Below are 12,903 nucleotides of genomic sequence, written 5' to 3'. Positions count from 1 at the left end.
TATTCGCAGCCCTGCTGTTTACTTGGCTATCGATTCAAGCCTGGTCAGCTCTTCATTTTCCTGTCCACACAACACAGGCTTCAGAAATCATTGGAATCTCCTCTACAGAATGTTCCATTCATTCACTGCGAATGTGGAATTCAACTGACTCTCCACTCCATGCAGGTTTTCCTTACACCACTGATGAATGTCCAAGTAACCCAATGCTGGTTTTCAGCTGCATGTTCACACTCGCAGCCATGCTATACAATTGGCTTTCCACTAAATCCTGATTAGTTCTTGATTTTCCTTCCACACGACCCAGCCTTCAGAAATCATTGGAATCTCCACTAGAGAATGTTCCATTCATTCACTGCGAATCTGGAATTCCTCTGAACCTCCACTCCCGGCAGGTTTTCGTTACACCACTGTTGAATGTCCAAGTAACCCAATGTTTTAAGTGTTTTCTTCACAAGCGCAGTGGTGCTGTTCAATTGGCTATCCACTCAACCCTGGCCAGCTCTACATTTTCCTGTCCACACCACAGAGACTGGAGAAATCATTGTTATCTCCACTACAGAATGTTCCATTCATTCACAGCGAATCTGGAATTCATCTGAATCTCCACTCCCGGCAGGTTTTCGTGACACCACTGGTAAATATCCAAGTAAGCCAATGCTGGTTTTAAGTGGCCTGCTCATACTCTCAGCCGTGCTGTTCAATTTGCTATCCACTCAACCCTCTTCAGCTCCATTTTCCTGTCCACATAACCCAAACTTCAGAAACAATTGGTATCTCCTCCACAGAATGTTCCATTCATTGACTGCAAATCTGAAATTCATCTAATTCTCAACTCCCGTCAGGTTTTCGTTACACCACTTGTGAATGTCCAATTAAGCCAAAGCTGGTTTTCAGTGGCCTGTTCTTACTACGAGACGTGCTGTTCATTTGGCTATCCATTCCACCCTGTTCAGCTCTACATTTTCGTGTCCACAAAACCCAGCCTTCAGAAATCATTGGAATCACCACTAGAGAATGTTCCATGCATTCACTGCGAATCTGGAATTCATCTGAATCTCCACTCCCGGCAGGTTTTCATTGCACCACTGCTGAATGTTCAAGGAACGCAATGATGGTTTTCAGCGGTCTATTCACACTCGAACCCGTGCTGTTCACGGTCTAGCGACTCAACACTGGTGAGTTCTTCTTTTTCCAGTTCAGACAATACAAACCTCAGAAACCATTGCAATCTACACTACAGAATGTTTCATTCATTCACGCGAATCTTGAATTCATCTTGTTCTCCACTCCCAGCAGGTTTTCGTTTCACCACTGGTGAATGTCCAAGCAACCCAAGGCTGGTTTCAGCTGCGTGTTAACACTCGCAGCCGTGCTGTTCAATTGGCTATCCAGTGAACGCTGGTTAGCTCTTGATTTTCCTTCCACACACCGAGCCTTCAGAAATCATTCTTATCTCCACTTCAGAATGTTCCATTCGTTCCCTGCGAATCTGGAATTCCTCTGACTCTACAAACCAGGCAGATTTTCCTAACAACACTGGTGAATGACCAGGTAATCCAATGCTGGTTTTCAGCGGCTGTTCACACTCACAGCCTTGCTGTTCAATTGGCAATCCAGTCAAACCTAGTCAGCTCTTCATTTTCCTGTCCACACAACCCAGCGTTCAGAAATCATTGGAATCTCTACTACAGAAATTTCCATTCATTCACTGTGAATCTGGAAATACTCTGAATCTGCATTCCAGGAAGGCTTTCGTTACACCACTGATGAATGTCCAAGTAATGCAATGCTGCTTCTTAGTGGTCTGTTCACACTCGAAACCGTGCTGTTCATTGGCTATCCAATCAATATCGGTCAGCTCTTCAATATCCTGTCCAGACTATCCAGATTTCTAAATGTTGGCAATCACCACTACAGAATGTTCCATTCAATCACGCGAATCTGGAATTCATCAGAGTCTCCACTCCTGGAAGGTTTTCGTGACACCACTGGTAAATGTCCAAGGAAGACAATGCTGGTTTTAAGCCGCCTGCTAACACACTCAGCCGTGCTGTTCATTTGGCTATCCACCCAACCCTATTCAGCTCTACATTTTCCTGTCCACAAAACCCAGCCTTCAGAAATCATTGGAATCACCACTAGAGAATGTTCCATTCATTCACTGCGAATCTGGAATTCATCTGAACCTCCACTCCTGGCAGGTTTTCGTTAGGCCACTGGTGAATGTCCAAGTAACTCAATACTGGTTTTCAGAGGCATGTTCAACTCGCAGAAGTGCTGTTCAATGGGCTATCCACTCTATATTGGTCAGCTCTTCATTTTCCTCTCCACACAAACCAGCCTTCAGAAATCATTGGGATCTCCACTACAGACTGTTCCATTCATTCACTGCGATTCTGCCATTCATCTGACTCTCCACTCCAGGCAGGTTTTCATTACAGCACTGGTGAATGACCAAGTAATCCAATGCTGGTTTTCAGCCGCCTTTTCACACTCGCAGTGTGCTGTTCAATTGTCTATCCACTCAAACCTGGTCAGCCTTTCATTTTCTTTTCCACAATATCAGACTTCAGAAATCATTGGAATCGCCAGTACAGAATGTTCCATTCATTCACTGCCAATCTGGAATTCATCTGAATCTGCACTCCAGGTAGGCTTTCATTACACCACTTATGAATGTCCAAGTAACACAATGCTGGTTTTCAGCGGTCTGTTCACACTCTAAGCCCTGCTTTTTACTGGGTATCCACACAACTGTGGTCAGCTCTTCATTTTCATGTCCAAACAATCCAGACTTGAGAAATCATTGCAATCTCCAGTACAGAATGTTCCATTCATTCACTGCGAATCTGGAATTCAACTGAATCTCCACTACCTGCAGATTTATCTTACACCACTTGTGAATGTCCAAGTAAAACAATGCTGGTTTTCAGAGGCCTGTTCATGTTCGCAGTCGTGCTGTTCAATTGGCTATCCACTCAACCTGTTTTGCTCCTCATTTTCCTGTGCACACAACCCAGCCTTCAGAAATCATTGTAATCTCCACTACAGGATGTTCCATTCATTCACTGGGAATCTGGAATTCATCTGAATCTGCACTCCACGCAGGCTTTCGTTACACCACTGCTGAAAGTCGAAGTAATGCAATACTGGTTTTCAGTGGTCTGTTCACATTCGAAGCCGAGGCTTTTTACAGGCTATCCACTCAACACTGGTCAGCTCTTCATTTTCGTGTCCCCACAATCCAGATTTCAGAAATCATTGCAATCTCCACTACAGAATGTTCCATTCATTCACTGCGAGTCTGGAGTTTATCTGATTCTCCACTCCCGCCTGGTTAACATTACACCACTTGTGAATGTCCAAGTAAGCCAATGCTGGTTTTCAGAGGCCTGTTCATACTCGCAGCCGTGCTGTTTAATTGACAATTCACTCCACCCTGTTCAGCTCTTCATTGTCCCACCACACTACCAGCCTTCAGAAATCTTTGTTATCTCCACTACAGAATGTTCCATTCATTCACTGCGAATCTGGAATTCATCTGACTCTCAACTCCACGCAGGTTTTCATTACACCACTGTTGAATGTCCAAGTAACCCAATGCTGGTTTTCAGCGGCCTGTTCATATTCGCAGCCCTGCTGTTTACTTGGCTATCGATTCAAGCCTGGTCAGCTCTTCATTTTCCTGTCCACACAACACAGGCTTCAGAAATCATTGGAATCTCCTCTACAGAATGTTCCATTCATTCACTGCGAATGTGGAATTCAACTGACTCTCCACTCCATGCAGGTTTTCCTTACACCACTGATGAATGTCCAAGTAACCCAATGCTGGTTTTCAGCTGCATGTTCACACTCGCAGCCATGCTATACAATTGGCTTTCCACTAAATCCTGATTAGTTCTTGATTTTCCTTCCACACGACCCAGCCTTCAGAAATCATTGGAATCTCCACTAGAGAATGTTCCATTCATTCACTGCGAATCTGGAATTCCTCTGAACCTCCACTCCCGGCAGGTTTTCGTTACACCACTGTTGAATGTCCAAGTAACCCAATGTTTTAAGTGTTTTCTTCACAAGCGCAGTGGTGCTGTTCAATTGGCTATCCACTCAACCCTGGCCAGCTCTACATTTTCCTGTCCACACCACAGAGACTGGAGAAATCATTGTTATCTCCACTACAGAATGTTCCATTCATTCACAGCGAATCTGGAATTCATCTGAATCTCCACTCCCGGCAGGTTTTCGTGACACCACTGGTAAATATCCAAGTAAGCCAATGCTGGTTTTAAGTGGCCTGCTCATACTCTCAGCCGTGCTGTTCAATTTGCTATCCACTCAACCCTCTTCAGCTCCATTTTCCTGTCCACATAACCCAAACTTCAGAAACAATTGGTATCTCCTCCACAGAATGTTCCATTCATTGACTGCAAATCTGAAATTCATCTAATTCTCAACTCCCGTCAGGTTTTCGTTACACCACTTGTGAATGTCCAATTAAGCCAAAGCTGGTTTTCAGTGGCCTGTTCTTACTACGAGACGTGCTGTTCATTTGGCTATCCATTCCACCCTGTTCAGCTCTACATTTTCGTGTCCACAAAACCCAGCCTTCAGAAATCATTGGAATCACCACTAGAGAATGTTCCATGCATTCACTGCGAATCTGGAATTCATCTGAATCTCCACTCCCGGCAGGTTTTCATTGCACCACTGCTGAATGTTCAAGTAACGCAATGATGGTTTTCAGCGGTCTATTCACACTCGAACCCGTGCTGTTCACGGTCTAGCGACTCAACACTGGTGAGTTCTTCTTTTTCCAGTTCAGACAATACAAACCTCAGAAACCATTGCAATCTACACTACAGAATGTTTCATTCATTCACGCGAATCTTGAATTCATCTTGTTCTCCACTCCCAGCAGGTTTTCGTTTCACCACTGGTGAATGTCCAAGCAACCCAAGGCTGGTTTCAGCTGCGTGTTAACACTCGCAGCCGTGCTGTTCAATTGGCTATCCAGTGAACGCTGGTTAGCTCTTGATTTTCCTTCCACACACCGAGCCTTCAGAAATCATTCTTATCTCCACTTCAGAATGTTCCATTCGTTCCCTGCGAATCTGGAATTCCTCTGACTCTCCACACCAGGCAGATTTTCCTAACAACACTGGTGAATGACCAGGTAATCCAATGCTGGTTTTCAGCGGCTGTTCACACTCACAGCCTTGCTGTTCAATTGGCAATCCAGTCAAACCTAGTCAGCTCTTCATTTTCCTGTCCACACAACCCAGCGTTCAGAAATCATTGGAATCTCTACTACAGAAATTTCCATTCATTCACTGTGAATCTGGAAATAATCTGAATCTGCATTCCAGGAAGGCTTTCGTTACACCACTGATGAATGTCCAAGTAATGCAATGCTGCTTCTTAGTGGTCTGTTCACACTCGAAACCGTGCTGTTCACTGGCTATCCACTCAACATTGGTCAGCTCTTCAATATCCTGTCCAGACTATCCAGATTTCTAAATCTTGGCAATCTCCACTACAGAATGTTCCATTCAATCACGCGAATCTGGAATTCATCAGTGTCTCCACTCCCGGCAGGTTTTCGTGACACCACTGGTATATGTCCAAGGAAGCCAATGCTGGTTTTAAGCCGCCTGTTTATACTCTCAGCCGTGCTGTTCAATTTGCTATCCACCCAACCCTATTCAGCTCTACATTTTCCTGTCCTCATAACCCAACCTTCAGAAATAATTGGTATCTCCTCCACAGAATGTTCCGTTCATTCACTGCGAATCTTAAATTCATCTGACTCTCAACTCCCGGCGGGTTATCGTTACACCACTTGTGAATGTCCAAGTAAGCCAATGCTGGTTTTCAGTGGCCTGTTCATACTAAGAGACGTGCTGTTCATTTGGCTATCCACGCCACCGTGTTCAGCTCTACATTTTCGTGTCCACAAAACCCAGCCTTCAGAAATCATTGGAATCACCACTAGAGAATGTTCCATTCATTCACTGCGAATCTGGAATTCATCTGAACCTCCACTCCCGGCAGGTTTTCGTTACGCCACTGGTGAATGTCCAAGTAACTCAATACTGGTTTTCAGAGGCATGTTCAACTCGCAGAAGTGCTGTTCAATGGGCTATCCACTCAATATTGGTCAGCTCTTCATTTTCCTCTCCACACAAACCAGCCTTCAGAAATCATTGGGATCTCCACTTCAGACTGTTCCATTCATTCACTGCGATTCTGCAATTCATCTGACTCTCCGCTCCAGGCAGGTTTTCATTACAGCACTGGTGAATGACCAAGTAATCCAATGCTGGTTTTCAGCCGCCTTTTCACACTCGCAGTGTGCTGTTCAATTGTCTATCCACTCAAACCTGGTCAGCCTTTCATTTTCTTTTCCACAATATCAGACTTCAGAAATCATTGGAATCGCCAGTACAGAATGTTCCATTCATTCACTGCCAATCTGGAATTCATCTGAATCTGCACTCCAGGTAGGCTTTCATTACACCACTTATGAATGTCCAAGTAACACAATGCTGGTTTTCAGCGGTCTGTTCACACTCTAAGCCCTGCTTTTTACTGGGTATCCACACAACTGTGGTCAGCTCTTCATTTTCATGTCCAAACAATCCAGACTTGAGAAATCATTGCAATCTCCAGTACAGAATGTTCCATTCATTCACTGCGAATCTGGAATTCAACTGAATCTCCACTACCTGCAGATTTATCTTACACCACTTGTGAATGTCCAAGTAAAACAATGCTGGTTTTCAGAGGCCTGTTCATGTTCGCAGTCGTGCTGTTCAATTGGCTATCCACTCAACCTGTTTTGCTCCTCATTTCCCTGTGCACACAACCCAGCCTTCAGAAATCATTGTAATCTCCACTACAGGATGTTCCATTCATTCACTGGGAATCTGGAATTCATCTGAATCTGCACTCCACGCAGGCTTTCGTTACACCACTGCTGAAAGTCGAAGTAATGCAATACTGGTTTTCAGTGGTCTGTTCACATTCGAAGCCGAGGCTTTTTACAGGCTATCCACTCAACACTGGTCAGCTCTTCATTTTCGTGTCCCCACAATCCAGATTTCAGAAATCATTGCAATCTCCACTACAGAATGTTCCATTCATTCACTGCGAGTCTGGAGTTTATCTGATTCTCCACTCCCGCCTGGTTAACATTACACCACTTGTGAATGTCCAAGTAAGCCAATGCTGGTTTTCAGAGGCCTGTTCATACTCGCAGCCGTGCTGTTTAATTGACAATTCACTCCACCCTGTTCAGCTCTTCATTGTCCCACCACACTACCAGCCTTCAGAAATCTTTGTTATCTCCACTACAGAATGTTCCATTCATTCACTGCGAATCTGGAATTCATCTGACTCTCAACTCCACGCAGGTTTTCATTACACCACTGTTGAATGTCCAAGTAACCCAATGCTGGTTTTCAGCGGCCTGTTCATATTCGCAGCCCTGCTGTTTACTTGGCTATCGATTCAAGCCTGGTCAGCTCTTCATTTTCCTGTCCACACAACACAGGCTTCAGAAATCATTGGAATCTCCTCTACAGAATGTTCCATTCATTCACTGCGAATGTGGAATTCAACTGACTCTCCACTCCATGCAGGTTTTCCTTACACCACTGATGAATGTCCAAGTAACCCAATGCTGGTTTTCAGCTGCATGTTCACACTCGCAGCCATGCTATACAATTGGCTTTCCACTAAATCCTGATTAGTTCTTGATTTTCCTTCCACACGACCCAGCCTTCAGAAATCATTGGAATCTCCACTAGAGAATGTTCCATTCATTCACTGCGAATCTGGAATTCCTCTGAACCTCCACTCCCGGCAGGTTTTCGTTACACCACTGTTGAATGTCCAAGTAACCCAATGTTTTAAGTGTTTTCTTCACAAGCGCAGTGGTGCTGTTCAATTGGCTATCCACTCAACCCTGGCCAGCTCTACATTTTCCTGTCCACACCACAGAGACTGGAGAAATCATTGTTATCTCCACTACAGAATGTTCCATTCATTCACAGCGAATCTGGAATTCATCTGAATCTCCACTCCCGGCAGGTTTTCGTGACACCACTGGTAAATATCCAAGTAAGCCAATGCTGGTTTTAAGTGGCCTGCTCATACTCTCAGCCGTGCTGTTCAATTTGCTATCCACTCAACCCTCTTCAGCTCCATTTTCCTGTCCACATAACCCAAACTTCAGAAACAATTGGTATCTCCTCCACAGAATGTTCCATTCATTGACTGCAAATCTGAAATTCATCTAATTCTCAACTCCCGTCAGGTTTTCGTTACACCACTTGTGAATGTCCAATTAAGCCAAAGCTGGTTTTCAGTGGCCTGTTCTTACTACGAGACGTGCTGTTCATTTGGCTATCCATTCCACCCTGTTCAGCTCTACATTTTCGTGTCCACAAAACCCAGCCTTCAGAAATCATTGGAATCACCACTAGAGAATGTTCCATGCATTCACTGCGAATCTGGAATTCATCTGAATCTCCACTCCCGGCAGGTTTTCATTGCACCACTGCTGAATGTTCAAGGAACGCAATGATGGTTTTCAGCGGTCTATTCACACTCGAACCCGTGCTGTTCACGGTCTAGCGACTCAACACTGGTGAGTTCTTCTTTTTCCAGTTCAGACAATACAAACCTCAGAAACCATTGCAATCTACACTACAGAATGTTTCATTCATTCACGCGAATCTTGAATTCATCTTGTTCTCCACTCCCAGCAGGTTTTCGTTTCACCACCGGTGAATGTCCAAGCAACCCAAGGCTGGTTTCAGCTGCGTGTTAACACTCGCAGCCGTGCTGTTCAATTGGCTATCCAGTGAACGCTGGTTAGCTCTTGATTTTCCTTCCACACACCGAGCCTTCAGAAATCATTCTTATCTCCACTTCAGAATGTTCCATTCGTTCCCTGCGAATCTGGAATTCCTCTGACTCTCCAAACCAGGCAGATTTTCCTAACAACACTGGTGAATGACCAGGTAATCCAATGCTGGTTTTCAGCGGCTGTTCACACTCACAGCCTTGCTGTTCAATTGGCAATCCAGTCAAACCTAGTCAGCTCTTCATTTTCCTGTCCACACAACCCAGCGTTCAGAAATCATTGGAATCTCTACTACAGAAATTTCCATTCATTCACTGTGAATCTGGAAATAATCTGAATCTGCATTCCAGGAAGGCTTTCGTTACACCACTGATGAATGTCCAAGTAATGCAATGCTGCTTCTTAGTGGTCTGTTCACACTCGAAACCGTGCTGTTCATTGGCTATCCACTCAATATCGGTCAGCTCTTCAATATCCTGTCCAGACTATCCAGATTTCTAAATGTTGGCAATCACCACTACAGAATGTTCCATTCAATCACGCGAATCTGGAATTCATCAGAGTCTCCACTCCTGGAAGGTTTTCGTGACACCACTGGTAAATGTCCAAGGAAGACAATGCTGGTTTTAAGCCGCCTGCTAACACACTCAGCCGTGCTGTTCATTTGGCTATCCACCCAACCCTATTCAGCTCTACATTTTCCTTTCCACAAAACCCAGCCTTCAGAAATCATTGGAATCACCACTAGAGAATGTTCCATTCATTCACTGCGAATCTGGAATTCATCTGAACCTCCACTCCTGGCAGGTTTTCGTTACGCCACTGGTGAATGTCCAAGTAAGCCAATGCAGGTTTTCAGTGGCCTGTTCAACTCGCAGAAGTGCTGTTCAATGGGCTATCCACTCTATATTGGTCAGCTCTTCATTTTCCTCTCCACACAAACCAGCCTTCAGAAATCATTGGGATCTCCACTACAGACTGTTCCATTCATTCACTGCGATTCTGCAATTCATCTGACTCTCCGCTCCAGGCAGGTTTTCCTTACAGCACTGGTGAATGACCAAGTAATCCAATGCTGGTTTTCAGCCGCCTTTTCACACTCGCAGTGTGCTGTTCAATTGTCTATCCACTCAAACCTGGTCAGCCTTTCATTTTCTTTTCCACAATATCAGACTTCAGAAATCATTGGAATCGCCAGTACAGAATGTTCCATTCATTCACTGCCAATCTGGAATTCATCTGAATCTGCACTCCAGGTAGGCTTTCATTACACCACTTATGAATGTCCAAGTAACACAATGCTGGTTTTCAGCGGTCTGTTCACACTCTAAGCCCTGCTTTTTACTGGGTATCCACACAACTGTGGTCAGCTCTTCATTTTCATGTCCAAACAATCCAGACTTGAGAAATCATTGCAATCTCCAGTACAGAATGTTCCATTCATTCACTGCGAATCTGGAATTCAACTGAATCTCCACTACCTGCAGATTTATCTTACACCACTTGTGAATGTCCAAGTAAAACAATGCTGGTTTTCAGAGGCCTGTTCATGTTCGCAGTCGTGCTGTTCAATTGGCTATCCACTCAACCTGTTTTGCTCCTCATTTTCCTGTGCACACAACCCAGCCTTCAGAAATCATTGTAATCTCCACTACAGGATGTTCCATTCATTCACTGGGAATCTGGAATTCATCTGAATCTGCACTCCACGCAGGCTTTCGTTACACCACTGCTGAAAGTCGAAGTAATGCAATACTGGTTTTCAGTGGTCTGTTCACATTCGAAGCCGAGGCTTTTTACAGGCTATCCACTCAACACTGGTCAGCTCTTCATTTTCGTGTCCCCACAATCCAGATTTCAGAAATCATTGCAATCTCCACTACAGAATGTTCCATTCATTCACTGCGAGTCTGGAGTTTATCTGATTCTCCACTCCCGCCTGGTTAACATTACACCACTTGTGAATGTCCAAGTAAGCCAATGCTGGTTTTCAGAGGCCTGTTCATACTCGCAGCCGTGCTGTTTAATTGACAATTCACTCCACCCTGTTCAGCTCTTCATTGTCCCACCACACTACCAGCCTTCAGAAATCTTTGTTATCTCCACTACAGAATGTTCCATTCATTCACTGCGAATCTGGAATTCATCTGACTCTCAACTCCACGCAGGTTTTCATTACACCACTGTTGAATGTCCAAGTAACCCAATGCTGGTTTTCAGCGGCCTGTTCATATTCGCAGCCCTGCTGTTTACTTGGCTATCGATTCAAGCCTGGTCAGCTCTTCATTTTCCTGTCCACACAACACAGGCTTCAGAAATCATTGGAATCTCCTCTACAGAATGTTCCATTCATTCACTGCGAATGTGGAATTCAACTGACTCTCCACTCCATGCAGGTTTTCCTTACACCACTGATGAATGTCCAAGTAACCCAATGCTGGTTTTCAGCTGCATGTTCACACTCGCAGCCATGCTATACAATTGGCTTTCCACTAAATCCTGATTAGTTCTTGATTTTCCTTCCACACGACCCAGCCTTCAGAAATCATTGGAATCTCCACTAGAGAATGTTCCATTCATTCACTGCGAATCTGGAATTCCTCTGAACCTCCACTCCCGGCAGGTTTTCGTTACACCACTGTTGAATGTCCAAGTAACCCAATGTTTTAAGTGTTTTCTTCACAAGCGCAGTGGTGCTGTTCAATTGGCTATCCACTCAACCCTGGCCAGCTCTACATTTTCCTGTCCACACCACAGAGACTGGAGAAATCATTGTTATCTCCACTACAGAATGTTCCATTCATTCACAGCGAATCTGGAATTCATCTGAATCTCCACTCCCGGCAGGTTTTCGTGACACCACTGGTAAATATCCAAGTAAGCCAATGCTGGTTTTAAGTGGCCTGCTCATACTCTCAGCCGTGCTGTTCAATTTGCTATCCACTCAACCCTCTTCAGCTCCATTTTCCTGTCCACATAACCCAAACTTCAGAAACAATTGGTATCTCCTCCACAGAATGTTCCATTCATTGACTGCAAATCTGAAATTCATCTAATTCTCAACTCCCGTCAGGTTTTCGTTACACCACTTGTGAATGTCCAATTAAGCCAAAGCTGGTTTTCAGTGGCCTGTTCTTACTACGAGACGTGCTGTTCATTTGGCTATCCATTCCACCCTGTTCAGCTCTACATTTTCGTGTCCACAAAACCCAGCCTTCAGAAATCATTGGAATCACCACTAGAGAATGTTCCATGCATTCACTGCGAATCTGGAATTCATCTGAATCTCCACTCCCGGCAGGTTTTCATTGCACCACTGCTGAATGTTCAAGTAACGCAATGATGGTTTTCAGCGGTCTATTCACACTCGAACCCGTGCTGTTCACGGTCTAGCGACTCAACACTGGTGAGTTCTTCTTTTTCCAGTTCAGACAATACAAACCTCAGAAACCATTGCAATCTACACTACAGAATGTTTCATTCATTCACGCGAATCTTGAATTCATCTTGTTCTCCACTCCCAGCAGGTTTTCGTTTCACCACTGGTGAATGTCCAAGCAACCCAAGGCTGGTTTCAGCTGCGTGTTAACACTCGCAGCCGTGCTGTTCAATTGGCTATCCAGTGAACGCTGGTTAGCTCTTGATTTTCCTTCCACACACCGAGCCTTCAGAAATCATTCTTATCTCCACTTCAGAATGTTCCATTCGTTCCCTGCGAATCTGGAATTCCTCTGACTCTCCACACCAGGCAGATTTTCCTAACAACACTGGTGAATGACCAGGTAATCCAATGCTGGTTTTCAGCGGCTGTTCACACTCACAGCCTTGCTGTTCAATTGGCAATCCAGTCAAACCTAGTCAGCTCTTCATTTTCCTGTCCACACAACCCAGCGTTCAGAAATCATTGGAATCTCTACTACAGAAATTTCCATTCATTCACTGTGAATCTGGAAATAATCTGAATCTGCATTCCAGGAAGGCTTTCGTTACACCACTGATGAATGTCCAAGTAATGCAATGCTGCTTCTTAG

The sequence above is a fragment of the Sorex fumeus genome, unplaced genomic scaffold (genome assembly GCF_029834395.1).
Source record: "Sorex fumeus unplaced genomic scaffold, SorFum_2.1 ptg000114l, whole genome shotgun sequence".
NCBI lineage: Eukaryota > Metazoa > Chordata > Mammalia > Eulipotyphla > Soricidae > Sorex > Sorex fumeus.
Note: the sequence above shows the minus strand (reverse complement) of the source record.